The sequence below is a fragment of the Poecilia latipinna genome, unplaced genomic scaffold (assembly GCF_001443285.1).
Source record: "Poecilia latipinna isolate Pla-1442-1.1 unplaced genomic scaffold, P_latipinna-1.0 Scaffold5031, whole genome shotgun sequence".
NCBI classification, from domain to species: Eukaryota; Metazoa; Chordata; class Actinopteri; order Cyprinodontiformes; family Poeciliidae; genus Poecilia; species Poecilia latipinna.
Window position 1 is genome coordinate 1 of NW_015117647.1, and position 7,106 is coordinate 7,106.

Here is a 7,106-nt window from a genome sequence, read left to right on the forward strand (position 1 = left end):
AACAGACCTTTAAATTTTAGCTAAAGTACATGAGTTATAATTATGGGATGGATGATTGGCTGATTGGCACTAGCGATGAAAGGAAATGCGACTGGCTCTCTTTCAGTGTAGCTCCTTTATGAAACTGCTCAGATTGAAGAGGAGCCATGGATACAGTACCATGAATCAAGTGTTGTGTACGAGTTGAGTTAGTAGCTCAGTGTTTCGGACTGCACTCTTCTGCACACAGATCTCCACCATTGTTCTAGATTAAAAGAAACATTATCACTTACTTACCTGTAAGTGACAGGTAAGTAACAATGTAGCTTTATTAGCTACTTCGTTAGCATACTGAGCCCAGTATGCTAATGAATTATCATTCGGACATGAGACCATCAAATGTGAATGATTTCTGTTCCTAAATTTTGTATCCATATTTTTTAACACTTGTAAAGTCGGTTAAAAGCAAATGAATTTAATTCAGTATGTGTCTATAAAAATGTTGTGCTTTTAAAATTAACTGACTTAAGACATTGAGTTTATGGCTAAATATTGGTATTTTATCAGCAACAGAAAAACTTGTTATGGCTAGTAGAAATATTTGTTTTGTTGTAAAGTGGAAAAAGTCACAGTGGCTCCTTATGGGTTCTGCTTTATTTCTGTATGCTGGCTGCTGGCTGCTGCCCCGAGGGCTTTTCTTTTCACCTTGCATTTGTGTTGCATTCACTATATTACCCCCCCCCCAAGTGTTGTAATTGGAAAATAGAAACTGACATCATTTACATAACTGTACCTAATAAATCAAGAAGTGAACTGGGGTAAGCTGCTAGTTAAATTTTGCACACTCAATTATTATTCTTATAATTATTGTGCATCTTAAACAATGTTTGGAGTCGTTCTTATGGTGGTTGAAGCCGAGGTTTTTACCCAATCTGTTCAGTGTAACAAACAAAATGATGTGTTTTTATGTGAGCCTGTGATGGAAGGGGGGGCACAACAAACAACGTTTTATTTTAGCGCAGCACAACTATGATGGATGAAATTGTGCCTGGATGACGGCTAAAAGTGTGGTTTCAGAAGGATGTAGGGATGCACACAACGTGTGTGTGTGTGTGTGTGTGACAGTCTGCAGAGATGTGCTGAATCCTAAAACACAGCTCCGCCTCTCTAGAAGCATTCAAGTCAGCAGGAGAAATTGCAACTGCATGTATTAGCATAAGTTAAAGGCCTTTCAAAAGTCTTCACATCAGAGGAACTTTTAGACATTTTTGTCATGTTGCAACTACAAACGTCAGTGTACTTTTTAAAGGAGAGGTGTTGTGTTTTTTTATTTTGTTTGTTTTTTTCCCAGACAGAAAGTAGGGGCTCTCCAATGACCTTCTCGGCTTCTCTCATCATACTTGCATGGCCCTCTCATCTGCTATTGGAACACCATGCTAAAATGCAGTATAGACACATTGCATGTTATTTACATTTGGAAATTTTGCACATGCGCACAATGCTGCAGGGCGTACAATTGCCTTCCACAGAACAACGCTGTTCCGTGGTAGAACAGCAAAATGAAACCAGGAGATGGAAGTGAAGGGGAAAAAACTCAGAAAAACCGTTAAAGAACAATTAAAAAACACTTATTCTTTTTCTTTCGCTCCCTGGGTCGACTTTGCTACACACAGACTAGGATCTGACAACAACACCACAACAGCATCAGGATCCAATCCCCAAAAATACACCAGCATTTCCCACACAAAGAACAAAACATTGAGCCTGTTACAGTTTTATGTTTTCAGATCTTTATTTTGCTATAATTAATTAGTGATTAGTGATGGTTGATTGTTTTTTAATTGAACAGAAACACTGAATTCTGCAGCACATCTACATGTTAAGATTGTAAGAGTCAAGCTAGCTACTGGCATATGTGCATGAGATATTTTGCACATGGAGGCCAGTGATGCTTCAGAAGAAAGTTGAAGAAATGTTCAACCTTTGTTGCTGTCTGCTGCCATTCGTTGCTTCCTGTGTGTCAAACTCATAACGCGCTACTGTGAACTAGGAAACCCCACAGAGGGTTTTTGTCAAAATAGGTAGTTTGATTAATCTGCATCATGTAATATTAACTTGTTAAACCTTTCAGATTAGTCACATGCGTTGACATTGACAGCCCTAATATGGTGGATTGGACATCCAGCACTGATTATGTTCACTATGAGTATTTTGAACCATGAGCCAAACAAAAAAGAAGCTGTGTTGGTTTCCTTATAAAGGTCATTTTACAGTCTTACAGTATTGAAAAGTTTTTTTTTTTTTTTTTTAGTAGATATTCAGGTAAATAAATAAATCAATTTTACAATACGCCTTGATAATCTGACAGAAATCGTCTCTGAAGTGTTTACCTATCCTGTTAAACTAAACAATTTATCACAAATGAAATAAGGCAAGAAGAGTTTAGGATTTATTAAACAATATTTGAAACAATTTCAATTTGATTAATGAATGTAAGAAAAACCCTGGGAACGTGTAATTAATGTAATCAAAAATGTTTTTATTATTAATTACTCTAAAGTCCATTCAAAGAAATAAAAAATAAACAAGTATTAAGAACATGGTTTACATGCTAATGCTAAACTGCTCTAAAACTAACAAGGAATGTTTTGGAACTAATGAGAAGATATTTTCAGCAATTATAAATTTATTGTTGTTGTTTTTTTGTTTTTTTTTTTGTCAGAAATTAGTATGCAGACAAACCATGAGCTGCAGAGGATGTTGTTGATTCTGCATTTAAGTTTGTTTGATGTAGATTATGTCTTACTAGATATTTTATCTATTTTTAAGTTGATGTAAATGTCATGTGTTCACTCACAGAGCAACATTTCTGTATTAGTACAATAACATATCTACTGCATTCTATTCTTTTCTTTTTTTAAATTTCCATTAAGTGAATTTATTTCCAAAATGTCAAGTTACACAATTATATGATCAATGGAAATGCAGCTGGAGTGCAAGAACATGGGTGTGGTCCCGTCATAAGACAATGATTTTGCAATAGAAATGAACGTATGTTGTAGAATGAAACATGCCTTCACATTGTAGCAAAGGGAACTTTTCTTTCAACAATTAGCTTTGGCGGTGGAGTTGAGTCACATAGAAGAGATAACAGAACGTCAAAGTCTGAAACACAAACCTGCACAGTTCACACGGTTCACCACCGACAAGAATCCATTTCAGTGAAGCCGCAGAACCTCCGACACCAGAATTACTGCTTTTTTTCTGCTGGGAAGCCGCATGCACCTCTGCTCTGCCGTTGCCTTTTTACCAAAGTCTACAAAGACCCTGAAAGCCTTTCAACAAGTGAAAAAATAGTCTAAAGTTGTCGTGTTTTTTTTTTTTAAGTTGAATGTGGGAGCGAACTCAGTCGCTTGGTGCCATGCGTCTTGTTCAGACGGAGCAAAGGAGCGTGGGTGACACCACCCTCTGTCACACTGTTTCACTCTTACTCACTCTGTGTCAATATCCCCCCCACAACCACCACCCACTTTCCTCCATCAGTCCCTGACTAAACCAGCGAGTGATGACTTGGTTGACAGCCCCACAAAAAAAGGCCCGTTTTGAAGTTGAAATGCAGAGTGCTTGTCAGGGGTGGCAGAGAAGGGGGCGAGAGGGGAGGGGGGTCTTTGTGAGCATTTGTTCATGTACGCGCTTGTCAAGGCATGATGCATGCTAAAAGTGACATGTGGTGGGCCGAGGGGAGGGGAAGTGGAAGAGATTTTAAAACACTGTGACTGACGGCTTGATTGTCATTCTGCTTTAAACCACAGGCGCTAAGAAAAGCATCTATAATCGAAACTTTCCGTTCTGGAGAACTGAAGTCCCATTTCTAAAGTTTTTTTTTTTTTTAGCGTTAAGAAAATATCAAATATTAAATCCATAACCAAGTACAGGCATAAACAGATATGGTGACATTAAGAATAAGAATGATTTCTTTCCCCCTTTTTTAATAAATGTGATTATTGTTCAATTCCAGCGTTTAGTGACAACTAAACACTGTGCTTCTATCAACCATACAATTGCACAATTTGTGATATCAAAAATATATTTGCTTAATGGAAACACAGCAATTTTGAAAAAAAAATCATCTTTTTTGATTGAATATTTTGGAGCTGGTTTGGGTTTTGGCCCTTTCAAAATAGATGTTTCAAAAGTTGAAAATTTGTAACTTTTCAGATAATTCCTTGTTTTTTTCTAGAGATTTTTGGCATACATTTGCTCCCCCTTTTTTTCTATCTACAGTTACCCTATTATGCCGTCATGAGTAAGACATAGTTACACATTTCATCAATACCACTTATTTCTCATATAACATGTAAAAGCAGTCAGCAAAGTGAATAATGTGCTGCTGCAGCTCAAGTCACAAAGTGGGAAAGAACAGTGCTCAGGGGGATTAAAAGCCTTGAAAAGGGCACTCATCCATCCAACCAGCAATCCATCCTTCCATGCAGTTTGCCAGCCAAAGGGTCCTTGAAGCCGCTCGCCAGCTCGTCATCCCTCCATCCGTTCTGGCCCAAGCTCCAAAAAGTAATTGGACTGTTCATGTAAGTGTCCCGATCACAGAAGCAGACAAACACGGCCCGTTCCTCTGCCTTTTGCTCTCCGTCTTTGTCTTTTTTTTCTTTTATCACTGCTTTGCACTTCCCTCTCTCTCTCTCTGCCACTCCGGCAGAGCCAGCAGTCGGGATCTGTGGTACAGTCTTGGACAGAAACATTAACCCTTGTTCCAATGGAAAAATGTGTTAGTGTCCTTCCCAACAGCATTTTTGTGTGTGTATGTGTGTGTGTCTTTTTGAGATTTGAATGCGTTGAAGAAACGGATGTAATATCACAAAAAACATTTGTCTCAACGGATAAACGTGGAGCTGTACACTTGGATGGATTTAATGTCTACTTGAGCCTGACTCTGAGTGTGGCCTGATGTGTGTGTGAAAGACTTTCATCAGCTTTTATTGCTCCATAAACACGCCTCTGGATGGTGGATGAAGGGCTGTGGTAACATTGTTCATTTGTGGTGATATGATCCATGAAAGTGTAGGACTACTGTAATGCAGATAAAAATTTATGATGGACACTGTTCGTACATCAGCATTCAATTATTCTCTGATGTAATCGTATAAGAGCACAGCGACCCAAGAGCATGAAGCTTCCAATTAGTTTGTTGTTCATCTTGAAAAGCACAAAAGAAAGAAATGGGACATTTTTAACCCGAAGCAGTTATACTAAATAAATAATAATCACTGCTAAAAATCCAGCTTATGAGATGAAACCATAGTATGATATAAACACATTACATGTTTATTGCATGTTATTTCACATATACGCCCAATGCTGTAGGACAAAAAGATGATTCTTTTACTTGCCGTCCACAGCCATGTAGCCCTGGTGCAATTCTGTTACCAGAATGAAAGCTGGAGATATAAGAGTTGTTAATGTGGTGCGATGTGCCACAGCAGAGGGAAAACGAATGCAGAAAAACAGCTGAATAACAAGTCAAAACTACTCATACTCTTCTTTTTTCTCACTCTGTCGGCTACACTACACACACACCTGTTGCCATAGCAACTCACTGACAACAGTTCCACTGGTGTATCAGGATTCAACACCGAAAAACATGCAAACATTTCCAGCACAAAGAACGAAAAATTCAGTCCGTTAAAGTTTCATGATGTCAGGCTTGATGTATTTTTTGATTATTAATCAGTGACTGTCTGAACACAGCGACGTTAGATGAGCTAATTTAAACACCTGCTCTACTGATGACCTGTCAGAGAGTTGGTGTGTGGGTCGTCTTTGTTTTTTGTTTTTTTACTGAACAAAAAACAGGATTCCACAGCATTTCTACAATCAAGTTAGCAAAGCTGACCTAGTGTCCTGTCTGCTGCTTTTTCTTTTAAAATAAAGCTTTTTCCTGATGTGTTAAATATGATCGTGCTACAGTTGTCACAGTGTTGACAATTAGTAGCAAAGCATTGCATCTCTTTTTCTTTTTTATATTGAGCGTGCACTTAAGATTTAGAACATCATGTTGATAAATTAACAAATTTAACCATTGGTTAATCAGTTACCCTTTTGTGTGTTCACTTGTTGTTTTGCAGGCAGGGGTGCTGCCAGGAATCTTGGGCCCCCTGACAAAAAATTAAATTGGGCCCCCTGCCCCGCGCAGCTGCTGTTACAATTTCTTGAGTCTATCTGACCCATCAAAAGCGTCACAATCTCAAAGGCTTGGAACTGCCTTGCTTTCTTGTTTATTGATACTGATAACTAGTACAATGTTTACTGCTCATGAATTTAACATCCAACAGTCCACATCCAGTATGCAAGTAGGTTGCTTAAATTTTTTCTATTAGTTTTAGATACTGAAATGTCTCTCCCATGAGCAACAGTCAAAAGCAATGTGCAACTACACATAAAGTAATCCAGACTTCTAAAAATGCTATGTAGTTGCATTTTATTCAAGCTGCAGTACAGAACTTTAATAAAAAATATGTTTTCTCCATATTTCACAATGTCATAGCAGTTTGTTATGAGACAGATAATCTGTGAAAACAATCAATCTCCTCCATCTCCTTCCTGAATTACTGGTTAAAGTAATGCTCCATTCTGACCAGAACAACCAATCAGAACTAGCAGGACGCTCTTAGCGCTGTCAATTAGCCTCATTCACTCACTGCTAAATGTGCTGATGGTGCAGAAACAACTTATTGAAAAACTCATGAAGAAAACATGGGTTATAAATTAACACTCTTGCCTTTTTCTCTCTCTCCCTCTCTATTTTGTTTTTGAAAACCTGATTCTATAACTTTTCTTAGCAGCATAGTAACTGCTACAGTCGTTCATGTCTTCCACTGTCTGCTGCTAACAGCGTCACTCTCAGGCGCTCCAAGCAGGAACGAACCATTTAACGCAGACAGGGGGGTCAGGGCAAATATGGATGTGTGTTTTTTGATCTGGGAGTGGGAACATTAAATTTTTACTGCTAAAAACAATCTTTGAAAATACAATATGGTTAATTTTGTAATTGTCAGGGCCCCTATGAACAAAACATAAATAATTAAATTGTGGAGGGCCCCCCTGTTGGTCAG

General features: G+C 38.1%; 1 long non-coding RNA gene across 1 annotated transcript in view; it reads left to right on the forward strand.

The window, feature by feature from the left end:
• Positions 1–6,134: 6,134 nt before the first annotated feature.
• LOC106943237 (uncharacterized) overlaps positions 6,135–7,106 on the forward strand; it is a 17,842-nt gene continuing 16,870 nt past the window's right edge. The window contains exon 1 of the long non-coding RNA XR_001423865.1: positions 6,135–6,267. This is a non-coding gene — a long non-coding RNA (uncharacterized LOC106943237). The remainder of the gene's footprint in view (positions 6,268–7,106) is intronic.